We start from the raw sequence: 7,811 nt of genomic DNA, 5'->3' as shown, positions 1-7,811 counted from the left end.
CCTCGACTCCACAGGCCGTCTCAAAGCTCTCATTTCTGCCCAGAGGAGCAAGGAGCAGCAGGCTGCTCTCGTGTTTCCTCGCCCATAGCTCCTCGATGATCCCTGTCATTATATTGCTCATGGATGGAATTATAGTGAACATAAATAATTCCCCTTTTTTTCTGTGGACCCCTTCCCCAGACCGGACCCCACTTTGGGAACCCCCGCCATACAACAAGTGCAAAGATCAGCCCTATACAGGCTCAGCTGTAAGCGACCGACCGACCACCAGAGGGCACCAGAAACTAAAGAACAGCCAGCTCATGCCATATTACACACCAGTATACAGGGGTTTCACCTGCCAGTATACAGGAAGGTTTAGGTGCAGCACCCGAGCCGAATGAATGTAACTGAAAGACTTTCCTCAGATCTGATGATCTTTAGCTTTAAGTTTGGTCTTTAAGCTTTTTAAATGTTATTTATGTATTTTCTGCTCTAGCTTTTCCAACGTTTTAGACACAGACATGGTGACGCAAAACTACCACAAACTGACTACAAAGAGACACCAAATGACCACAGAGACCTAAAACTACCCCAAAGGATAGAAAAATGACCAAAAAGAGACACAACATGGCTGCAAAGAGACACAAAAACCACAAAATGTTTGGGGAAATTGTGTTTTTTAAAATCGTGAGCGTACCTAAGTCTTCCACAAAGCTCAGGAAAACACTGTGTGTGTGTGTGTATATATATATGCAGTATATAAAAGATAACATGTCATAGCCTTTGAGTCATCATCTGCACACTCTGGACTTCCAAAGTGAATTACTGTGTTGCCTAGAGAGCCAAATGAGACCCACCTATCTAGCTGTAGATAGGTGGGCCAACGCATTTTTTGTGCATGCGTTGTTTTAGTCCGGTGCAACACTGGCAGCGCCGCCGCTAGTTAGCTTAGCGTAGTGAATGGAATCCTATGTTGCCGGTTAGCATGTTGTGAGTAAAAGTGAGCCAACAAAAGACAAAAAAAAACCAACCTAATTACTCGCACTGAGACAAAAAAATGCGTAGGCCCACCTATCTACAGCCAGGGGAGACCGTGATAAGAACTATTTCCACAAACGGTGGCGTATTCCTTTAACACGGTCTCATTCTCTAACAGATAACACAATTTGTTACAGAAAAATTCACCAGAACACAGGAAATGAAGTGTTTGACGCTCAATATTTTTTTCTGGAGGGATGACCCCCCAGATTATGTGTCAATCCCCCACATGTTGAAACCAAACCTACGCCCTTGATTCTGCGGGTAACTTAGGTGAAACGTCATTTTACTTTGACACTAATGACTGCACCTCAAAGAACCTCAGTAACGTCTGTAAAACTCCTGAAGTTCCAACACGGTCTCACGGCAGTTCGTGAAATTGTCACGTTATTTTTTCTATCTTTTGATTCCTTTACAACAACACGTTTATCTCGTTTTTTTTTCATGGTGGCCAGCACGAAATGGGAAGCATTTATACGTAGGTTGGGTTTAGGAAAAGATTAACGGGGAAAGCAAATGTCACATATCCCGGGACACGATCCGCGGTCTCTGGGGGACAAGGGATGGTGGAGGTTGGGTTTAGGACAAAAACATCGGGGGAAAGGACGCCTCACACACTGGGAGACGGACGCGGGGGACGCGCGACAAAAACAGCACGGTTGTGATTAGGAAGGAAACAAAACAAAACACGCGGGACAAGGTCCTGTGTTGATTGACCCATCCATCCCCCCCAACCAACCTGCTGTGATCACGACATGTGCTTCCCACTGAAATACATTAGTTTACATTTTCATGCTGGCCACCTGGGAAAAAAATGAGAAAAATGTCCCAGTGAACACGAATCAATAGCTTAAATTAAATTTTATTTATAGTATCACATCATAACAAGAGTGCCATCATGTGTATTATTTTCTGACTGTACAAAGTCACATAACTAACTTGAGACAAAATATGGACATGTCTGCTGTTTTCTAGCCAAAGTTACATAGGGGATACACAAAATATCAGGCCATTTTTCACCTGATATTTTGTGTATCCCCTCTCCTAACAAGCAAAGATCTGTCCTGTCATCATGTATGTTAGTGTGTTTTTGGTTTGATTTTTATTAAGTTCAAAAGCTGTTTAAAAAAAATCAATACAGTAAATAGGCCTTTACCCAACAAGCGCTAACTGACTTGTAAAAAAAATTAAATTACACAAAATCTTAGAAAAAGGACTAGGCTTTACGAAAATTATAATAAAGAACATTACCTAAAACAAGTGTCTGTTTAGGCCCTCAAATACACAATTAACAACTACAAAATGCACAAATTACACTGGAGGGAGAGAGAGAGAGAGAGAGGGGGAAAGAGGGACAGAGAATTGGGTTCATGTCACACATGTGGAACAAATGAATGATCCCTCTGTTGGTGGGCTTTTAACGCAGAAATGGTGGAACCAACGGCAGCAAAGGTCACATTGAATCTGGAAAAAAAAGAAAATGTCTGTCTTCAATGAGAAGTTACACATTTTCATTCTTGTGTTACAGATCTAATGTTAATATACCGTAGCTGTATTTCATAAGGAGCTGAAAAAAAACAGAAATCTTAGTCCTCCCAACCTAGCAAAAAAATTTGTCAAGAACTATAGTATCACCATTTTCAGCAAAATGGCAGTAACAGAACATATCTGATATCATATTATAAAATTGCATCTTTTTACGGTTATTGGTTTTGTTACCCAATTACAGTCCGAAGCATGCTCCACCTCCCCACAAAAGTGACACGTCTCTGTCAGGTCATCTGTTGAACAGAAAAACAGAAAAACAGCAAGCCTGCTTATTTTCGTCATGTATCCACATTATTATAATATTTAGGTTAATTTAGAATGATTCTGACAAGTGCATATTGTATTTTGACAGCAACTGTAAAAGTGATTATTTCATTTAACAACACATCTCATAAAAGCATAATACTTACCACTCTGTAGGAGGAGAGTGGTGGCGATTTGCAGCCTGTATTGGTTAAAGTCCTGTGGATTTGCAGGAAAATCTACTTCTTGTTTTTTTTAAAAGTAGCTCTGCAAACTAAAGACAAATTGACATTAGGGGGATCCAAATTACATCCTGTCAGTAACAAAAAACATACATGTATATAAAGCCTTACAGAGACAAATCAGTTGTCAGTGAAAAACATTTTTGTTAAAGTCATTGGTTGTCTTAAAAACAATTTTTTGTCTAACATTTATAACAGGACATCAGTGGTATTATACATTGATATGAGAGGGAGGACACTCGTCTGGTTAGTAACATACTTTCAGGGCAAAGACCCCACAAGAGGTGGAGTCGGACTGTTTCGGATGCTGGACTGTCTCACATCTCCACCTTGAGACATTGCATCCCTTTTTTCGCATGAATGCCCTAAAGACAATAATATTAAAAAAAGATTATAATCATTAATGTTGGCAGTGCGGCATGCAAATTATAATATATACAGTATATTTCATATATTTATGTCCACTGTCATTTTTTTCATGTAAAGTGGACATAAGACAAAAAATGTAAAGTTTTAGCAATCCTTACCTTGTTGTTTCCAAACATCTTTGGATGTCTTTTTTGGACTCTCCCAGCGGATCCAAGAATATTGACTTCTTGGATCCTGGGTAAATTACCTTCATAGTTAAGAAATAAGCATTATAAAAAATAAGCAATACATTTTTTCTTGACATGAAAGTTTTTGCAGATTTATGATGTTTAGAATTTGTTCTACCGCTAGTGTCCAGTGGTGATGGTCATTTATAATGCCCACAACAATGTTGTACTCCTGGGGTTTCATCTAAAATTGAATAAAAAAATGTTGGAAGGAAGATAAGTGCAACTTTATGCAGGATTGCATCCATTTATTCTTATTCGTCTTTCAATACTGCTCTCAACTGCTCTCTTATCAGCTGACTGTGTGTTAATCTTTCTTAATGAAAAAAAATACAAGTACTTATATTTTAAGTTATTCCAAAAATGTTATACTTTATATCATGGCCATTTCAAGTAATCTGAAGAGTTCAATAGAGTACATCCATGAGATATATGATACCAATTACAGACCTTGAGTCTTGGAGTCCCCCTGCTCCAGATGGCTGTCATAGCAAATGAGTCTATAAATGCTGCCATGGCTGTGTTTTCACGATTATGGTTACGCACCAATACAGCCAGATGTGCATTTATTGACTGTGAACAAATATTAAACATATTATATTGTTTTTCATAAAAATGTGCTGATAGCTCTATAGTTGACAAATTAGCATCTACATTTAATTTCCAAAAATGTTTAAATAACATCATCTCACCTCACTTTCCAACTCCATGTTGGGACCAGTCCTCTTGATGTCCCAATAAAATAACTTATAGGCCCCTATTTTGGAGAGCAGGACATGGGCATCGCTTCCTGCCCAAGCATCCTGTACATCTGTCAAAAACAATGTAAAAAGAAATAATTACAATAATCTACAACACCTTCTAAAAAAAAGTTGTGACGCTGTGTAAAATGAAAATAGAAACAGAATGTGAGGATTCACCTCGAAACCCGATATTTAATTAAGTAAAATTATTTAATTTTCTGTGCTCATTTGGAATATGATGCCAGCAACATGTTGAAAAAAAAGTTGGGACACACTGCCAACAAAAGACTGGAAAAATTGTGAAATGCTTAAAGGAGTGGTGAAATGTCACACATTTAATCATACATTAGCAAAGAATGGCAAAACATTTCACATTAAAAATATAAAAAAGTGGTGTTCTCAGTTACCAGAGTCTTGGTTAAAGAGGAGGTGATGAAGAGAGGTAAACATGACCTGGCCCCAACTTTTTGGAGATGTGTTGGTCACAGAAACAGGACAGACAAGAAAATGATTGGTTTGTATACTGAAAATGGAGTGTTACGTTTAGTTTTATCCCCCCAGTGTGGCACTCGGGGGGTTTCCCTAATGTTGTGTTTGAGCTGGTCAATGTTTTTTTTGCACAGGAGTGCTCCAATCTCATCCTGCAGATCAGCACTTTTATGTTCCACTGCCATAATTATGAATGGCCCTACAAAATTTGCCTCCAATTTCCCCCCCTTCCTTTGTTGGCTCCTAATGTTTTGCCTCAAAACACTGTCCCCGACTTGGAAGACTGGGCTTTTCTCACTGGCTTTTCCTTTTTGTTTTTTGTTTTTTCATGTCCCTTGGCCAGGTTTTGTTGAACAAGGTCCATTAACTGTTGTTGTTCTTGTATGTCTTGGGCCACAACTTCCTGCCCCACAACCTCCTCCACAGTGCTGTCCAGCTATAACCAAAATGACATTTCCATTAAACCCTTACATAAGGGTGTGTTATGCATGTCTGTCATATACACAAATAGAGAGATAGAGATAGAAAAAAGGATTGAAAAAATAAAAATATATGAGAAAACAACCATGTAATGCTCAGGGACTTCCGATGGATATCGAGCCTCTCTGCCGAACATCAGGTAGTAGGGAGAAAATGTTGTTGTTTGTTTTTTTGTTCGGAGACCAAACATTACAGCATCCAGATAATCGTTCCAAGTATCTGTATGCGGACCCACCAGTTTGCTCAGGGCTCTGACAATGAAGACAAACATTTATGACATAATCATCATAATATTTATGACTGTGATCTTCTTCTTTTTTATTGTATTTATACATTTCTATGTATGCCATTTCAGTGTAAATATTAAATTGAATAGTATAAGGCTGTTATGACACATAAGTATAAAATCTTAATGTAGTAAAACAAAGAGCTCACCTCTGAATTGTGCCATTCATCCGCTCAACCAAACCATTAGTTTGTGGATGATAAGGTGAGCACAGGCTCCTTTTTGATTTTTAAAATCTCACAAACTGTCTTATTGATCTGCAAACATAAGCCAAAATCATAACATACATTTTGTTACAGTAATAGTTGGTATATCAACAACATGTACAGAATTTTTGGCTAGGAGTGAAGTAGGCTACTTACGGAATTGACAAATTCTTTGCCCTGGTCAGTTAAAATCCTTTTGGGGGCTTCAAACTGATGGACAGATTTTAGGATGCTAGAAGTCACCTCCTTGGCGGACTTCGATTTGAGAGGGTAAGCCTGTAGCCATTTAGTAAAATAGTCGATCATGACACAAATATATTGATGTCCATTTTTTGTTGTGGACAATTTTCCGACCTGGGGCCTGTTTCACAAAACCAAGATAAGGGATTAAGCCGGGATTTCCTGGTTATCCTGGATGAATTTAGCCTTGACTCGGTTTCACGAAAGCAGAGGCACATAAATCACCATGGAGATTTATTCTGTGCAGCTAGCCTGGTCCTGACCAGGCTAACAGCCAGGATTTATTTAATCCTGGAACCTTTTCTGTTCACTCAGCAGTGGTTTTACCCTTTTCTTATCAGCCTGGATTAAAATACAACAGGTGCATATTGCTGTTCATTTAAGTACTGTTATTATTTAAAGTTGTGACCATTATTTTTTTTTATAATTATAAATTTGTCATTGTTACTTTTTTATTGCTGTATGAAGACTGCTGTTCATATTGTAAGAATGTATGAATATATTATGGCAGTTGTTGAGATAATTAGAAAAGGCTGATAAAATTTCCGCTTCTCCGTGAACCATCACCTTATCGTGGTGGAGAGGTTTGTGTGTCTCTGTGAACCTGAGGGCTGTGTTGTCTGGAGCTTTGTGCTCCTGGTAGGGTCTCCCAAGGCAAAGTGGTCTCAGGTGAGGGGCCAGACAAAGAATGGTTCAAAAACCCCAATGAAGAAGCAAGGTAGAGATGGAGTGACCCTGCCCGGAGGAAGCCCGGGGCCCCGTCTGGAGCCAGGCCCAGACGGGCGGGCTCGTCGGGCGAGCGCCTGGTGGCGGGTTTGCCACGGAGCCCGGCCGGGCACAGCCCGAACAAGCTACGTGGCTCCCATCTCTCCAGCCCATGGGCCCACCACCTGTGGGAGGAACCGTTGGGGTCGGGTGCGATGCCACATGGGTGGCAGTGAAGGTCAGGGGCCTCGGACGGACCAGACCCGGGCGGCAGACGCTGGCTCTGGGGACGTGGAACGTCACCTCTCTGTGGGGAAGGAGCCGGAACTGGTGCGGGAGGTGGGCGCTACCGGTTAGATCTGGTGGGGCTTACCTCACGCACAGTCTCGGTTCTGGAACCATACTCCTGGATAGGGGTTGGACTCTTTTCTTCTCGGAGTTGCCCAGGGTGTGAGGCGCCGGGCGGGTGTGGGGATACTCACAAGCCCCGGCTGAGCGCCGCTGTGTTGGAGTTTACCCGGTGGACGAGAGGGTCGCCTCCCACGCCTGCGGGTTGGGGGAAAACTCTGACTGTTGTTTGTGCATATGCACCAAACAGGAGTTCGGAGTATTCGGCCTTCTTGGAGACCTTGACTGGAGTCCTGCATGGGGCTCCAGTGGGGGACTCCATTGTTCTGCTGGGGGACTTCAACGCACGTGGGCAATGATGGAGACACCTGGAGGCGTGATTGGGAGGAACGGCCTCCCTGATCTAAACCAGAGTGGTTGTTTGTTGTTGGACTTCTGTGCTAGTCATGGATTGTCTATAATTGAACACCATGTTCGAACATAGGGATGCTCATAAGTGTACCTGGTACCAGAGCACCCTAGGCCGAAGGTCAATGATCGATTTCATAATCGTTTCATCTGATCTGAGGCCGTATGTTTTGGACACTCGGGTGAAGAGAGGGGCAGAGCTGTCAACCGATCACCATCTGGTGGTGAGTTGGGTCAGGGGTGGGGAAGACTCTGGA

The 7,811-nt window shown here is 41.4% G+C and overlaps 1 long non-coding RNA gene across 1 annotated transcript; it reads right to left on the bottom strand.

Annotated features, from left to right (window-relative positions):
- Positions 1 to 2,068: 2,068 nt before the first annotated feature.
- LOC114564666 (uncharacterized) lies at positions 2,069 to 4,447 on the bottom strand. Its single transcript, XR_003693797.1, has 8 exons — positions 4,342 to 4,447; positions 4,100 to 4,222; positions 3,768 to 3,833; positions 3,581 to 3,669; positions 3,313 to 3,418; positions 2,979 to 3,085; positions 2,740 to 2,801; positions 2,069 to 2,484 (listed from the first exon to the last, which is right to left on the bottom strand). It is a non-coding gene; the product is annotated as an uncharacterized LOC114564666 (long non-coding RNA).
- Positions 4,448 to 7,811: the final 3,364 nt, after the last annotated feature.

This window comes from Perca flavescens, chromosome 11 (genome assembly GCF_004354835.1).
Source record: "Perca flavescens isolate YP-PL-M2 chromosome 11, PFLA_1.0, whole genome shotgun sequence".
Lineage (NCBI taxonomy): Eukaryota > Metazoa > Chordata > Actinopteri > Perciformes > Percidae > Perca > Perca flavescens.
This window is presented reverse-complemented; position numbering and strand designations above follow the sequence as displayed.